Genomic DNA, 13,600 nt, shown 5'->3' with positions numbered 1-13,600 from the left:
CACCTGCCAAAGCCAGCTGCTGCATGACTGGGAGTCAGGGTCCAGGACCAGCACCTGCTGGAGCTGGTGCCCACTGCTGGGTATCTGCACCCATGGCTAGGGATTGGTGCCCATGGCCAACACCTGCTGGAACCCAGGGTCAACACCCAGGAGCAGTGCCCAAGGTCAACGGCCAGGGCTGGGGATCGGAGTGTGTCGCTGGGGATTGGCTGCTGCCAGGGTTTGGGGCTGGCGCTTGGGGGCTGCGCCTGCTGTTACATGGCCACAGCTAGAGGTCAGCATCCAGAGCCAACATCTACCAGAGCCCAAGGCCAGTGCCGGGGATCTGCACCCAGGGCTGGCAGCTGCTGGAGCTCAAGGTCAGCGCCTGGGGCCAGCACATGGGGACAGTGACTAGGGCTGGGGGTCGGAGCGCACTCCAACCCCAGGCCACGTGGCGATGGGCTCTGATCCCTGGCCAGCGGCTGCCGGTGGAAATGGCAGTCGGGCACCACATGGCCAGAGATCGGAGCCTGCCCCTGTGTGGCCAGGGGTTGGAGTCTGAAGCCCCATGGCTGGAGCCTTACTCTGCAGCCAGGCTGCCTAAGTTCCCGCTGCACAACCACCCAGGGCTGAAATCCGAGCCCCACTAGGCCCGTCTCCCCCTCACAGTTAGAGAGCTCACCTTGGTCCTTCAGCGTTGTGTTCCACCTGTCTCCAGAGACGTGCAGAGTAGCACATCCATGAGCAACACTTTGCCCCCACCCCACCTCACCACCCAGGAAGCTGCGGTGGCTGCTGGGAAACCCCCTGGTGGCCGCACTTGAGACAGGGTGGACTAGGCCCAGCCCCCCAGGTTCAGAACATCTGTGTCCAATCCAGCCCATTCAAGGAGGCTGGGCCACCCCTAGGCCTACAAAGGGCTGCCGGAGGGCAGCAAATGGGAGGTGGAAGGGGGTGAAGGGGATGGCTTGGGACAGCCTGTGCCTGGGGAGGGAAAGCCATAGTGGAGACAGTAGCACTAACTCCTGGGTTAGGTGCCCAGGGAGACAGCCCTGAGACTACTGTCCCAGAGAGGGGGCAGAGCTGGTCAGAGAGGTGGGGCTGAAGCCTGGAAGTGAGGAGAGCTAAAAGAAGATTGCTTAATAGAAGGAAACAAACAGAAAAACAAATAAACTCTGGAAAGACTGGGCATGACAGTGTGTAGTTTGGAGCTGGGGAGAAGCCCTGCTCGGTGACAAACTATTTATAGCAGTTCAGCTTGTGCCTGCAAGTTTCCCAGCACAGCTGAGCCCACGTGAGCCAGGTTTCAACTAGCGTCCACAACGGCATGTGCACTGGTTTATAAGTGAATAAATACCAACCACTGCTGGAGCAACTAGTGTGACAGCCTGTGAAGAGCAGGGGCAGGCAGCTGAAATGGGGATTGATGCAAGACATGCTGCCAGTTGACCATTAATGCTCATTCCCCATGTCAACCACAAGCCTCCTAGCGTAATCCTGCAACCAGCTCTCACATTGCTGAAGAGATTAGGACCTGCCTACCCACGGTGCATATGCATTTTTAAACACTAGCATGCTTTAAGTGCTAGCACATTTAAGAGCCCTCTCTTCCCTGACCCAAGACAAGGCCTGCACGTAGACACTACTTACACCTGTAGAGCCACTGGTGCTGCTGCAGCTCACCTTGGCTTCAAGGAGGCTCCCTGCATTTTTAGATTTCCACCCCTGTGCTGGTCTCCGGTTTACCGTGTGCTTGGGATGGAACTGCCACCTTGAGGATTTTGGAAGCCTAAGCTAAGGAAGCCTTGGTCTCTTTTCAGTGCATCCAGGCGTTTGCATTTTTCCTGTTCCCTTTCTATACCCTGGGCTGGATTTAGTTACCCCAGAATAAATCCAGAACCACTCCCACTAAAGCAGGGTAGCAGAGAACAGACTGACATTTAAATGCCTACTTGTACTTCCTTTCCCCCCTCCCCCCGCACCCAATTATACCTTCAACATGCCTCTGAACTCACACACATTTTTGTGCCTACAGCGGGCTTGGTTCTGACCTATAATTCTCTTCCCACTTACTGCAGCAGCATCCCAAACCCCACCATGCGGTTTCTTGCTCCTGTCTTGGGAAACGCCTCACAGGTTCCTGGCTGCATGAATACAAAATAGAAGTAAAAAAAAAAAAAAAAACCAACACCCCTTTCCAAACCACCAACCTGAAGTCATGAGCATGATCACCCATCTCATGCCCTTCCATTTAGCAGATGGGTTGACTGCCCTGGTGCAGTGACTCCACCTCTTCCATCTCCAGCTTCCCTTTCTAATGAAGGGCCTCTGAATTCCCCCACCACCAAATCTCCCTCTAGCAGCTCAGCACTGACTATCACATCACTGATAGGACAGTGGCAACTAGAGTCCCTGTATGTCTGCCCCACCCCAAGGAGCTTGGTAGTGTAGGCAGAGGGAATGTAAATAACAAGATGAATTTTCCACAGTCCCACTGTCAGGAAGGGATTTTGTTCAGCAGCCGTTTAGGGGCAGGCTGGACTGAGTTGGGTTACACATCTAGGGGCTTGGTCATTCAATTTAAGATGGAAAAGCTGCAGACACAGGGGCAGATCCTAGAGTCAGTCAAGAGGGCAGTCACAGCAGGGCAGATGCGAGCCTCCTGTCGTTAGCAGGGTTTGGGGCCCTGTCACAGTTCAGGGCAGATGCGAGCTAGACCTCCCCAACCTGGTGCCCTTGAACCAAAAGCAATGAGCCACCTGAGCTGTTCTCTTCTCGGGGAGATAGTACAGCCAGCTGACCTAACATTCTAAAGTAACCCATCTACCAGTCCCAATCGGTTGGCTATCAGCCCAAAATCCATACAGCAGAACAGTGAGGCCTACAAAAAAAAAACAAAAAAAAACCCCCACAACACTTGACAATTAGGATGCTGGTATACTGAGAGCATGGCCTGTCATGCGGAGCAACACTGTCATGGTTTCCTTGTACTCCCCAACCTGCTGTCTCTTGTCTTACGTTTCAATTGTAATCTCTTTGGAGCAGGGACTGTTTGTTTGGTGTTTGTATAGTACCTGCGCAGCAGGGTCTTGGTTCACACCTGTGGCTCCTAGGTGCTAACACAATACAAAAAAATGAAGTGCCTCTGCTTGGAATCCCTGGATGTGTGTGGGGAGGTGAGGGGGAGGAAAAACAAAAACCCGCGCACAGGGGAAGAGAAGAGACAGCTACAGTGCCCCTGCGAACATGCTCTGTGAGCTCTGCACAGCACGGGTGTTATGCAGGACGACTGCTGGACATTTTAACAACTTTGCACAGGTTGGACCCCTTGGCATTTTAACCATTTAAGGGAAGCTTTGCAATGGTTTCTGCCTTTTGCAAGGCTTTATAAAGTATCTAATCCCTAATGCTAATCTGTGGATAGTGACAGCTTTAGAAGGGATAGGGCAGGCGATTACCGCAGCAATCTGAGTGTCAGAAGGCATCATTAGCAATAAGCCACATGGCAGGCAGGCAGTTGTAGGAAAGATCTTTACTGAATATGCTAAGTGGCCAGGGTGACTGGCTTAACGGCGAGGGCCCAGCCTACATTCCTGCGCACACCCGGCTCTGAAACCTGACCACTTTTCTCCACTTATCAAACTATGAGGGGGTGGAGGAGTAGGGAGAGATGTCTTCCTCATTAGCACAAACCCATTTAATTGCTAATTGAGTTCTGCTTGGGCAGGATTCCTGGAGCTAATGGGAGCTTGCACCCCCTCCTGGCAGTATTGCCACTGCTTCCAACCCTGCAAAACAGAGACAGTGACAGTAACCTGGCACCCATACCTTTGATGCTACAGCTCCTCCTCTATTTCCTTGGTTTTTCAGTGTCATCCCACACTGAACTGGAACAAACAGCTGTGGCATGCTCCTTCACAAATCCCTTCTGTGTCACTGCTTTACACAACCCTTAGACTCCCATCCGGGGGAGAATTTGAAGATCAAACACTCTGCAGAAGCAGGACCCCAGAGCAGTTTTCAAACTGCAGGGAGGTTCAGCAGAGTGAAGCGAGCGGGACCGAGGAGACAGGGCAGAAAATGCTCAAATACTGCAGCGAATGTTTGGAAGAATAGCTTACACCCATGTGACCAGCAACAGTCTTGCCCATTGACTTCCATTCTTCGCATTAATGGAAAATCGTTGCTTGCTGAGTCACTCACTGGGTGACTCCAGCAGAGGCCTGGAAGCCCTCCTCTCTTGTCTTCTAAGCAGGGAACTCAAACCTTCCTCACAGTGACCATGTCTCAGCCTCAGTTACTTCTGCAAATCAGGTGCAGTCTGCAATTGCAGTCATGTTAGGCCATTGACTTCCAGTCCAGGGGTGCTCCAAGCCTGTTACAATGGGGCCCAGATGGAGCCTGGTTCTACACATGGTCCCAAAGAAATCAGTGGAGCACTGCTTGTGTGATGGAGGGTCAGCAATGTGATTGGGTTTTGCATGGGCAGACCAGAACGAACCACGTTGTCATGGACGTTAAGGGATCTGAGCCACAATCCTGAGAAGACCAGGGCTATAGTAAGGTTCCCATAACATAGTTAGAAGCCCACATGCACATGAATGTTTCACACTCTGGACACAGCCAGGCTGCAAGTGCAGGGGTAAAAGGTCCTCATGCGCATCTCCAACATGGAAACAGGTCTAATTACCGTGGGCCAGCCTAAGGGACCAGGTCCTTTACCTCTAGCAGCAAAGGCTGATGCTTTTAGATCCAGAGATTAAGTCAGCCAGGGGCATAGTTACATAGGTCCTATATCTCATGCACTTTAAGAAACGCACATTAATAATGCCAGAAAGAAGCCAGCTCTCCAGTTTAAAGGCCATTGGGAGGAACCTCTTGAGCCTTGCATAAGGCTGACGATCTGAATGCAACATAGGAGGAATTTCTGACATGATGATTGGGTGAATTCTCCTCCCCCAACCCTGTTTTCCGGGGAAAACAAATATAAGCCATGATCTAGCTGAAAAGCCCAGGTGAGTTAATCATTCCCAGATCACTAGGCCTCACACCAGGGATGGATCTGCAGCAGGGTTTAAAACACACACTGAAGGAACTGTGCTGGAGTTCCCACCTCAGCAGATGGAATAATAGGGGGTTAGCTAGAAGCAGTCACCAAGGATGCCTAACTATCCCTGTAGCCCATAAAAGCAGACTCCCCACGATCTTGTGCAAACAGCTGTTCTGTCCTCTTCGTCTGTCTGGGAGAGAAAGCAGGAAAGGGTGTTTGGAGAGAGGGGAAATCTGACCGGTCCCTTCCAAAGATAAAAGGAAATGGCAATACATTTGAGTGCTACAGGCAGGACAATACCCCAGCTTTCCTCCAGCCCAGACCTCTGAGACAACTGCACAATCTGCCCAGAGGTGACACATAGCACCGCGGAGAGCCCATGCATTGGCAGTCCCGATTGCTGTAGAGCACTGCAGAACGAACCGCCCTGTGCTGCAGAAAGTCAGCATAATCTGCAGCATCTTGCAGGGACTTAATGCATTACACGTTTGACTGCAGGACGAGGCAGTGACGGCAGGATTTCCCCACCAGCTGCCCTGCAGAGAGACAGGCAGGTACAGCAGAGAAAGGGCAGCAGAAGGAAATGAGATGGAGAGATTCCCCCCTGCCTCCACCCAGTCTCTTTTCTGGAACCACTGACCGTTGCTAAATATGAACCTTACACTGTGCCATGTAAGGCCAGATAAACAAGCAACAGGATCCGGTGCTCAGGGGAGCTGGCACTTGGAGATGCATCCCGTGCCTGGAGAAGGCAGAGTGCAACTGACTGCAGATGGCTGGCTCAGATGGAGAGCAGGAAGAAGAGAAGAGGCAAGGATAAGTAAAGGCGAGAAGAGGGAAAGAAGGGAATGAAATGAGATTCATCAGGTGGCTGGTGAGAGTGTTTGTGAGACAGTGCCGATAGCACAGCTTTAGAAAAATTAAAGCGGTCCGGTGAGTCGCTGCAGGAATTCACCCTCCAGCACATAAAGCAACAGGGCTTGGTGGGGCTGGGGGAGGGGTGCTAGCAGGAGGATGCAGCTGCTGGCATCGAAACTAGGAGGAAGGGTGGGGTCTTGTTGTGAAGGCACAGGGCAGCGATGGCTCAATTCCTGGCTCTGCCACAGACTCCTCAGGCAAGCCAGAGGCAGGGGGAGATCGTCAGGAGAGCTCAGCATGTTGGACACCATGCTCTTAGGAAAATCTGGCACCAGTTGTGGGCACTGAGCCCCCATAACACTGCCCGGTGGGACACCACCACCATAGAATTGTAGGACTGGAAGGGACCTTGAGAGGTCATCTAGTCCAGTCCCCTGCACTCACAGCAGGACTAAATATTAGTCATGCTCTTCCAGGGGAAAGCTCTTCCAGAGGCTGACTTACCCCCAGATCCTACTGGTTTCAAGGAATGCAGGCAAGCCCACATCTCCCCAAGGTAGCATCCTCCAGAGCACTTTCCACAAAGATTCAACTCCCTTTCAAGGAGGTTTTTAAGCAGCTTTGGGGACTGATGGAAGGTGCTGTACTGAGACCCTTGGGGACTGAAGGCCTTTGGTTCCCCACAGAGCAGATCCACCATGAGCAGTGACAGGGCTAATTTCCCCTCCACCCGGCCAGCATGACTCAGCTCTGACCTGAAGGGACCTATCCTAAGGGCAAGGAGAAAGTCCAGTCACCAAGGCTCATTCCATCCTCTGCCCTTGAACAATGCCGTTAATTGGGTTGGTGGCTGGGCGAGGCAGGCATGTAAGAGTCCCCACCCCATGAGCCATGTTTAACTGCATTTGTCACCCAGCAGATGTCCATGAATATAGAAGCCTGTGACTTTCAGCTCCTCAATATGATTTTTTTGGTCCTCATTCGCCTTCATCCTGGGGGGGAACTATAACAGATTTCTACCACAGCCCCTCCTTGTCCAGAACCTCCTCCAAGTACGTTTTCAGCTAACTTCTTCACTCCCAACAGATCTCACTGTTTTCTAAGGAACACTGACATGCCTCCTTTAAATTTTGCCATTTCCCCTTCACCAGGACATGTTGTATCCTGTGACGAAGTGGGACATTTCTTAATGTTTCCTCTGAATACTGTGTGGGTGCTTCAGTTTCTGGCTGACACTCTGTCTCCTGGCAACTAATGGCCTGGGCCCCTCCCCCCCGCAAGGGGATGCTAAAGGTGTGGGAGAACAAAGAGGTCAGGTGACCTCCTGGCCCAGGACAGGAACTCAACAGAGAAGGAGGGGCTGGAGGGGGTTTCAGTTTGGAGCTGGCTGGGGATGGGATGTGAGGGTAGACGGGGTTGTCTGGCTCGCTGGGCCCCAAAATGGACCCGGCTGAGGGGTCCCGTTCTCTGTACCTACAAGCTGTGTTTTAGACCGTGTTCCTATCATCTAATAAACCTCTGTTTTACTGGCTGGCTAAGAGTCACGTCTGACTGCAAAGTGGGGGTGCGTGCAGGACCCTCTGGCTTCCCCAGGACCCCGCCTGGGTGGACTCTCTGTGGGAAGCGCACGGAGGGGCAAAGGATGCTGAATGCTCCAAGGTCAGACCCAGGAAGGTGAAGCCGTGTGAGCTTCTTGCCCTGAAGACAGTCTGCTCCAAGGGAGAGGAGGCTCCCTGAAGTCCTGACTGACTTTGTGGGGAGCAGTTCCAAATCATCGCCTGGGACTCCGTGACATACCCAACAAAAGACACATGAGCATGCAGATGTATATGGAGACACACTCTAAGGGTTATGTATTGATTTGTACAGCCTGAATTCTCCATTTTGGGTGCCTCCATTTTTGGATACCCAAGTGGAGACATTTTAAAGGGGATTTGATTTTTCTGAAAGCACTAACCCCTTCACCCTCTGAAAATAAAAACCTCTCAAGGAGACTCTAGCTGGGCACCTAAAAATCAGTGGTCTCTTCCAAAGCATACATTTTCCAAGGCATGACCCAAAACATGACCTCTGATTACAGAAGCCATCCTACCAGCTTTTCAGATATGGTTATTCCAGCAACTCCTCTCTCAGAAGAGAGTGGGCACAGAGCTATGCTCCTCTTTACAGGCTAATTGTGGTGCTAACCTAAGAGAGCTCTGTTTCACCTCATCACTTCTGCCAATGTCACCGCTTTGGCTAAAGCCCCTTTATGAAGGGAAATTTGGCCAAGTTATATTTGTAGGTCCAAAATTTCAGAAGCACACAGGCAATAAAAGCAGCAGGTGTGTCAAAATGCATGTCAATGGAAAGCTGGCCCTTGCTCGCTCGTTTAAAAGGAGACTCCATTTTTATAAACTGCATTTTTACGAAGTTCTTGGAAAGTGTCTGTAGCATTTGGCTGTCACATGAATGTGTGATCATGGAAAGAATGTCAAAAAGGTATTTTCTTACTGTACAGGTCTTTGCTTGCTCAGCACTTCATACTGTACAGGGCCATATAAGAGACCTTTGAACAAATATCAAGTTATCTGAACAGCAACCCTGTGAGGTAAGGAGTATTATTAGCACTATTTTACAGACAAGACACAGAGGAAGTGATTTGCCCGAGGCCATACAGGGAATCTGTGGCAGAGGCAGGAATTGACCCAAGATTTCCCAAATCCCAGTTCAGTGCCTTATAAGAGACTGTAGTGAAAAGAATAAGAATATTCATGCAACTCCCGTTAGCACTGCAGAGCCAACTGGCTACCCTTCTCTAGCTCATCCCACAGAAGTGACTAGTCTTCTCTTTCAAGGCCCTTTGTGGATCATCCCCACCCTACCCATCATCTCCCATTCACTATCAAAATATCCACTCCCACCGGCCCATGACGCCAGCTGCCATCGCCACTTACGTTTGCCAACAAGCTTTCATGCTCTCTCTCATGCTGCCCCTCACACTTGAGAGGAGCTCTGAATATCCACAAAACCACTTCACTGTTCTCCTTCAAATGCCTCCTTAAAACTCCACTTTGCCAACATGCCCACAAACAACTTGAGAACAGTTAGAACAGTAGTGCACTGAGACCAGGCTGGCTAATATGCCCCCATCTGTCCATATCTATTAGTCATGTCTTACACTTCAGTTGTAAGCTCTTTGGGGTAGGAACTGTCTTCTTGTTGCATGTTTGTAGTACCTAACACAATGGGGGTCTGGTCCATGCCTGAGGTTCCTAGGTGCTAGGGTAAAAGAGCTATGGGAGTGCAAGCTCATGTTTAATCTGTGTCACACATCTATCTGTCTAGGCTAGGGAGTTCAAAGATTAATCATCACGGAGTCTGAGAATTATTAACTAAGTTCCACTTGCAAAATGCTTATTAATGGGTATGAGCACATGAGGCACAAAACCCAGCTTGATGCTCAGATCCCAGGGTGAGTTTGCAGGGCTGGCAATTAGGAAAAAAGACAAACAAGTCTCTTTTTAACTTATGAGCAGAGCAAACTGCATTTGGCATCATGGAGAGCAATAGACTAGTGCAGTGACATTTTAACAGCAGTTTAATGTAGGATCTGCTCTATCTAGTGCCAGTGGTTTACAAGGAGCGTTACAGATGTACAAGAGCCTGCCCTGAGGAGCTTACAACCCAAGTTATACAGAGCCCATGAACACCCATCGTCCTTTCCAGTGTGAAAAACAAGAGTCCCTGCCCTGGAGATCTTACTGGCCACAAGAGAAGTGTTAATTACAATTTGGAACTCTGACTAGTTACCCCAGTGGCTAGGGAATTCTTTTCTGGCTATGTGGTTAAAATGGAATGAGTCTAAGATGGAGGTGGAGTCCAGCATAAGTGGTCAGACAGTTGAGATTGGAAACCTCAGGCCTGGGATTCTGGTTCTTCTCTATAGGAAGCAAAATGCAATGCACAGCAAGAAAGCACACAGCAGGGCCAACTCTCTCCCTTTTGTTCTATTGGCTACAGTGGAATTACTGCCGATTTACACGAGAGGAGAATCAGGAGGTGGGTCAGGAAACTTTAATGGCTTCTTCTCGGCAGGCCCCGGATTTGCCCACAACAGCTAAGTGTTAGAACAATCCAGGGATTGCTTTCAGTAGTTAGTGCCAGGGGAAGAGATGAGAGACGAGCACAGGCTGAGGTGCCCTGTACACACAAGGGGCATGATAGTTAAACACTAAACAATTTTAAGTCTCTTGCAGTGATGAGATGGTAGAAGAGGAAACAGGGGTTGTGGGGCAGGGTGAAAAGTTTGCAGAAATCTGTTTTGAGCTCTGGCATTTGATGTCAGCAAGCTGCATTGGCAAACAATGAGAGACCAGTGAGTGGGGGACATGGATACAACTGGGGTTAATGGGACAGATGGCAGTCAGTGCAGAGAAGCATGGGGGTGATTGGGAAGAAGCAGAGGAAAGGGGCCTGTCTTTTATATCCATGGGACATGGGGACAGAAAGCTTCAGCAGTTACGGTGGGGTCTTTAACACGTCTCCTGGGAAATCTTGTTCTGCAAAGTCAGGCACCTTGTCCAAAATCTGAGACAGACCTGAAAATCTGATCGCTAGATCCAAGCTGTGCTCAAAGAAAGAGCAAAGGTCACTCAGGAGTCACTGCTGGGCCTTTAAGAAAGCTGTGAGGACGTGCGCTTTAGTTCAGACCCAAACACCCAGGAGATGGGAAGGAAATCCAGGGTCCCTTGCCAACACACGGGGGTTCCCACTTCCTCCAGCCCCTCCCTGGCTTTTCAGATTCTCTACCAGCCCCCCATGCAGCTCCAGGGCTGGGGCGCTCATAACAGATACGAAGTCTCATTATTCCAAGGGCCAGCAGGCTTATTTTTAGACTTGGGAATCAAGGAGCCAGTGAGCGGATCTCTCCATTCTGACCGTTGGCAAGGAAGGAGGTTTCAGAAATGCTGCTTCCTATTACCACTTCCCCCAACTTGAGGGCAGAGAGTGGGCCAAGGAACCAATCTGTATGGAGCAGCGTCCTAGCCCCACTCTGATTCCTCCACTACACATAGTATTGGCAGCCCTGGGGACTAAAGGCACCACTCCCCAGAGCAAGCAGAGAGAGGGGTGCAGGCTGGTCTCACGTTTAAGGCACTGGCCTGGGACTCTAAAGATCTGGCTTTGATACCTAGCATTGCCATAATCTTCCTGGATGACCTCAGGAAACTCACTTAAATCTGTCTTATCTGTAAAAACCCTTCCTTTCTCCCACCTTGTCTGTCTTTTCTGTTCTGATCGTAAGCTTTTTCAGGCAGATATTCTTCTGTGTTCCTGTACAGTGCTCAGCCTAGTGGAGCTGCTGTAGTCAATTCCAAAAGCCTGGAACAGCCCTGGCAGAACAGGCCTGAGCGGAGCTGCAAAGAGGAGTTGGAGAAGCACTGTCCCACACTGGCTATAGATGCACGTGGGTGTTATTTGCCAGCTGAAGTACTGGGTCCAGTTCTGGGTGCCACACTTTAGGAAAGATAAAGGGTTTAGGTCAGGTTTTATGTGAGGAAAGGTTTAGAAAACTGGGCATAGTTAGTCTCAAGGGCTGTAATAAAAAGCCCAGGGATCAATTGTTCTCCATGTCTGCTGAAGGTAGGACAAGTACGAATGGAGTTTAATTTGCAGCAAGAGAGATTTAGGTTAGATATGAAAAATTCTCACTATAGAGATAGTTAAGCTGTGGAATAGGCTTCCAAGGGAGATTGTAGAATCCCCCCGATTTGAGGTTTTTAGTAACAGGTTGGACAAACCTGTGAGGGACAGTCCAGGTTTGCTTGGTCCTGTCTCAGCGCAGGGTGCTGGACTAGAGGACCTCTTGAGGTCCCTTCCAGCCCTGCATTTCTAAAGGCCTTGCCTACACTGTCACATACAGTGCTGAAACTTTCTTTCCTCACAGGGGTGAAGCTACAGTGCTGGGAGCTACAACTACCCAGCCACATTAAAGCACTGTCGGCTGTGTAGACATGCCCAAAGAGTCCCTGATTGCTCAGAACAAACCGACTCATCTCTCTGCCATACACATTCAACACGCAGTTCCCCCTGCCCCATCAGCATAGCATGCAGTCAGCGGACCAAATCCTCAGCTTGATTTCAGCTGGTGTAAATCAGCATAGCTCCTTGGAACGTGTAGCTCAATCTCTCTAAAAAAACCAACCCACACTCCACGCTTCTGAGCATGTGCTCCAAGCGAGATGCAGAGAAACATGAAATCATCGCCTGAATTAAGAATTCAGAAAGCTCCTTACCATTTCTGACAGCTGTTCCTGCTCAGGCTCCCAGCTGATGCGCTGCTCCCACCAACAAGCGGCACTGACATGAGGAGGGAGGGAGTGGGGAGGACAAAACTTATAGCCACTTGCGCCCATCACTGCTGTGAGTTTCAGGGGTAGGAAGGGGATGTTGACAGGATGCCCGCAAGGTCGCCTTCAAGCCTGGACCATTTGGTACAGAAAGGCCGATCCAGGGGTGGGGTTCAACTTCTCTAAGTGGATCTTCCACATGGTAAAAGGTAATTGGATTACAGGAAGGTGCTAAACCATCCACCCTCCTGAGGCCAGCTGGGATTTGTTCTTGGAGTAACTGGACTTGCCTTCATTCTGGAAATAAACAAGCACCTTATTTCATTTACAATAGCACCTATGCAGAGAACAGGGCCTCACCGTGCTCGGCACTGTGCGTATACATAGCGGGAGACAATCCCTGCCCCAAATAGCTTACAGTCTAAACAGACCAGATGGGCAAAGGTGTGAGGGAAAATGAGGCAGAGGGAGGAAGCAACTCTCCTAAAGTCAGCAGAAAAGTCAGGTGTCCAGAATCTGTGCTGTGCTCTCCACACTGGCCCACGTGGCCTGCCCACTCCCCATAACCTGCTGCTATCAGCAAAGGACTCTGACGGCAAGGGCCCACATGGAGTCCCCACTCCGCCCTGTGAAGGCCCCCCAGAGCAGCTGCCATCACCCTGGACAGCTAATAGAACTGCCTGCAAGCCCTGATTGGACATCTGCAGCCCTATCATCATGGCCCCAGCCTTGTGTCACATCCATGCACAGGTCACTCGCATTAGGGGTGGGTCAGGAGTTGATTCCAGGGATCACGGGTAGATGATTAGTTTTGACATTGATTAGTGTGTGGAATAAACCCTCCTTAAGGGTTTCCATCTACAAAGCTCTTTACAAATACTAACCAACCCACCCCTGCAATCCAATCCCACCTCTGTGGGAGGTAAAGCAGCAGCATCCTCATCTTAGAGGTGGGGAAACTGAGGCATGGAGGGGTGAAAAGTTGCATCCAAGACACCAACTACACCTCCTTTCCATTCACTCTCTATTGCAGGATTGAAGAGCCTGAAAAATTGGCTGGGAGGATGATGTTGGGATCTACTGAGACCTGGGTTCTCTTCCCTGCTCTGCCACTGATCTGCTGCGAGACTTTGGGCAAGTCACGTCCCCTCTCTGTGCCTCAGTTTCCCCATTTGTAAAACAGAACTCTGACTCCCTACACACAAGGGTGATGGGAGGCTTAACTCATTCTTGTCTACCAAGAGCTATGCAATCCTCAGACACAGGCTGCTGCAGAAGGCAAAGTATTATCACCATCAATATCTAATCTGCTGTTGTCCAGGGGTGACTGTTGTACCACACAGAGCAAATGGCTGTGGTGTTTTGTGCATCTCAAGCC

At 50.5% G+C, this 13,600-nt stretch overlaps 1 protein-coding gene across 6 annotated transcripts in view; it reads right to left on the bottom strand.

Moving 5' to 3' along the window:
* ATP2B4 (ATPase plasma membrane Ca2+ transporting 4) overlaps positions 1-13,600 on the bottom strand; it is a 105,518-nt gene that overhangs the window by 82,103 nt on the left and 9,815 nt on the right. The window contains exon 1 of one of the 6 annotated variants that reach the window (XM_039538706.1): positions 2,056-2,126. The exons of 4 other annotated variants lie outside the window; for them this stretch is intronic. The gene's annotated coding sequence lies outside the window, so the exon portion shown is untranslated. Of the gene's footprint in view, positions 1-664; positions 741-2,055; positions 2,127-13,600 lie in introns of those variants that run through there. One more of the 6 variants, XM_039538707.1, reaches the window with a different exon arrangement.

Source organism: Mauremys reevesii, linkage group 4 (assembly GCF_016161935.1).
Source record: "Mauremys reevesii isolate NIE-2019 linkage group 4, ASM1616193v1, whole genome shotgun sequence".
NCBI lineage: Eukaryota > Metazoa > Chordata > Testudines > Geoemydidae > Mauremys > Mauremys reevesii.
The sequence above is the reverse complement of the archived record's forward strand: the minus strand, read 5'-3'. Positions and strand labels throughout refer to the sequence as shown.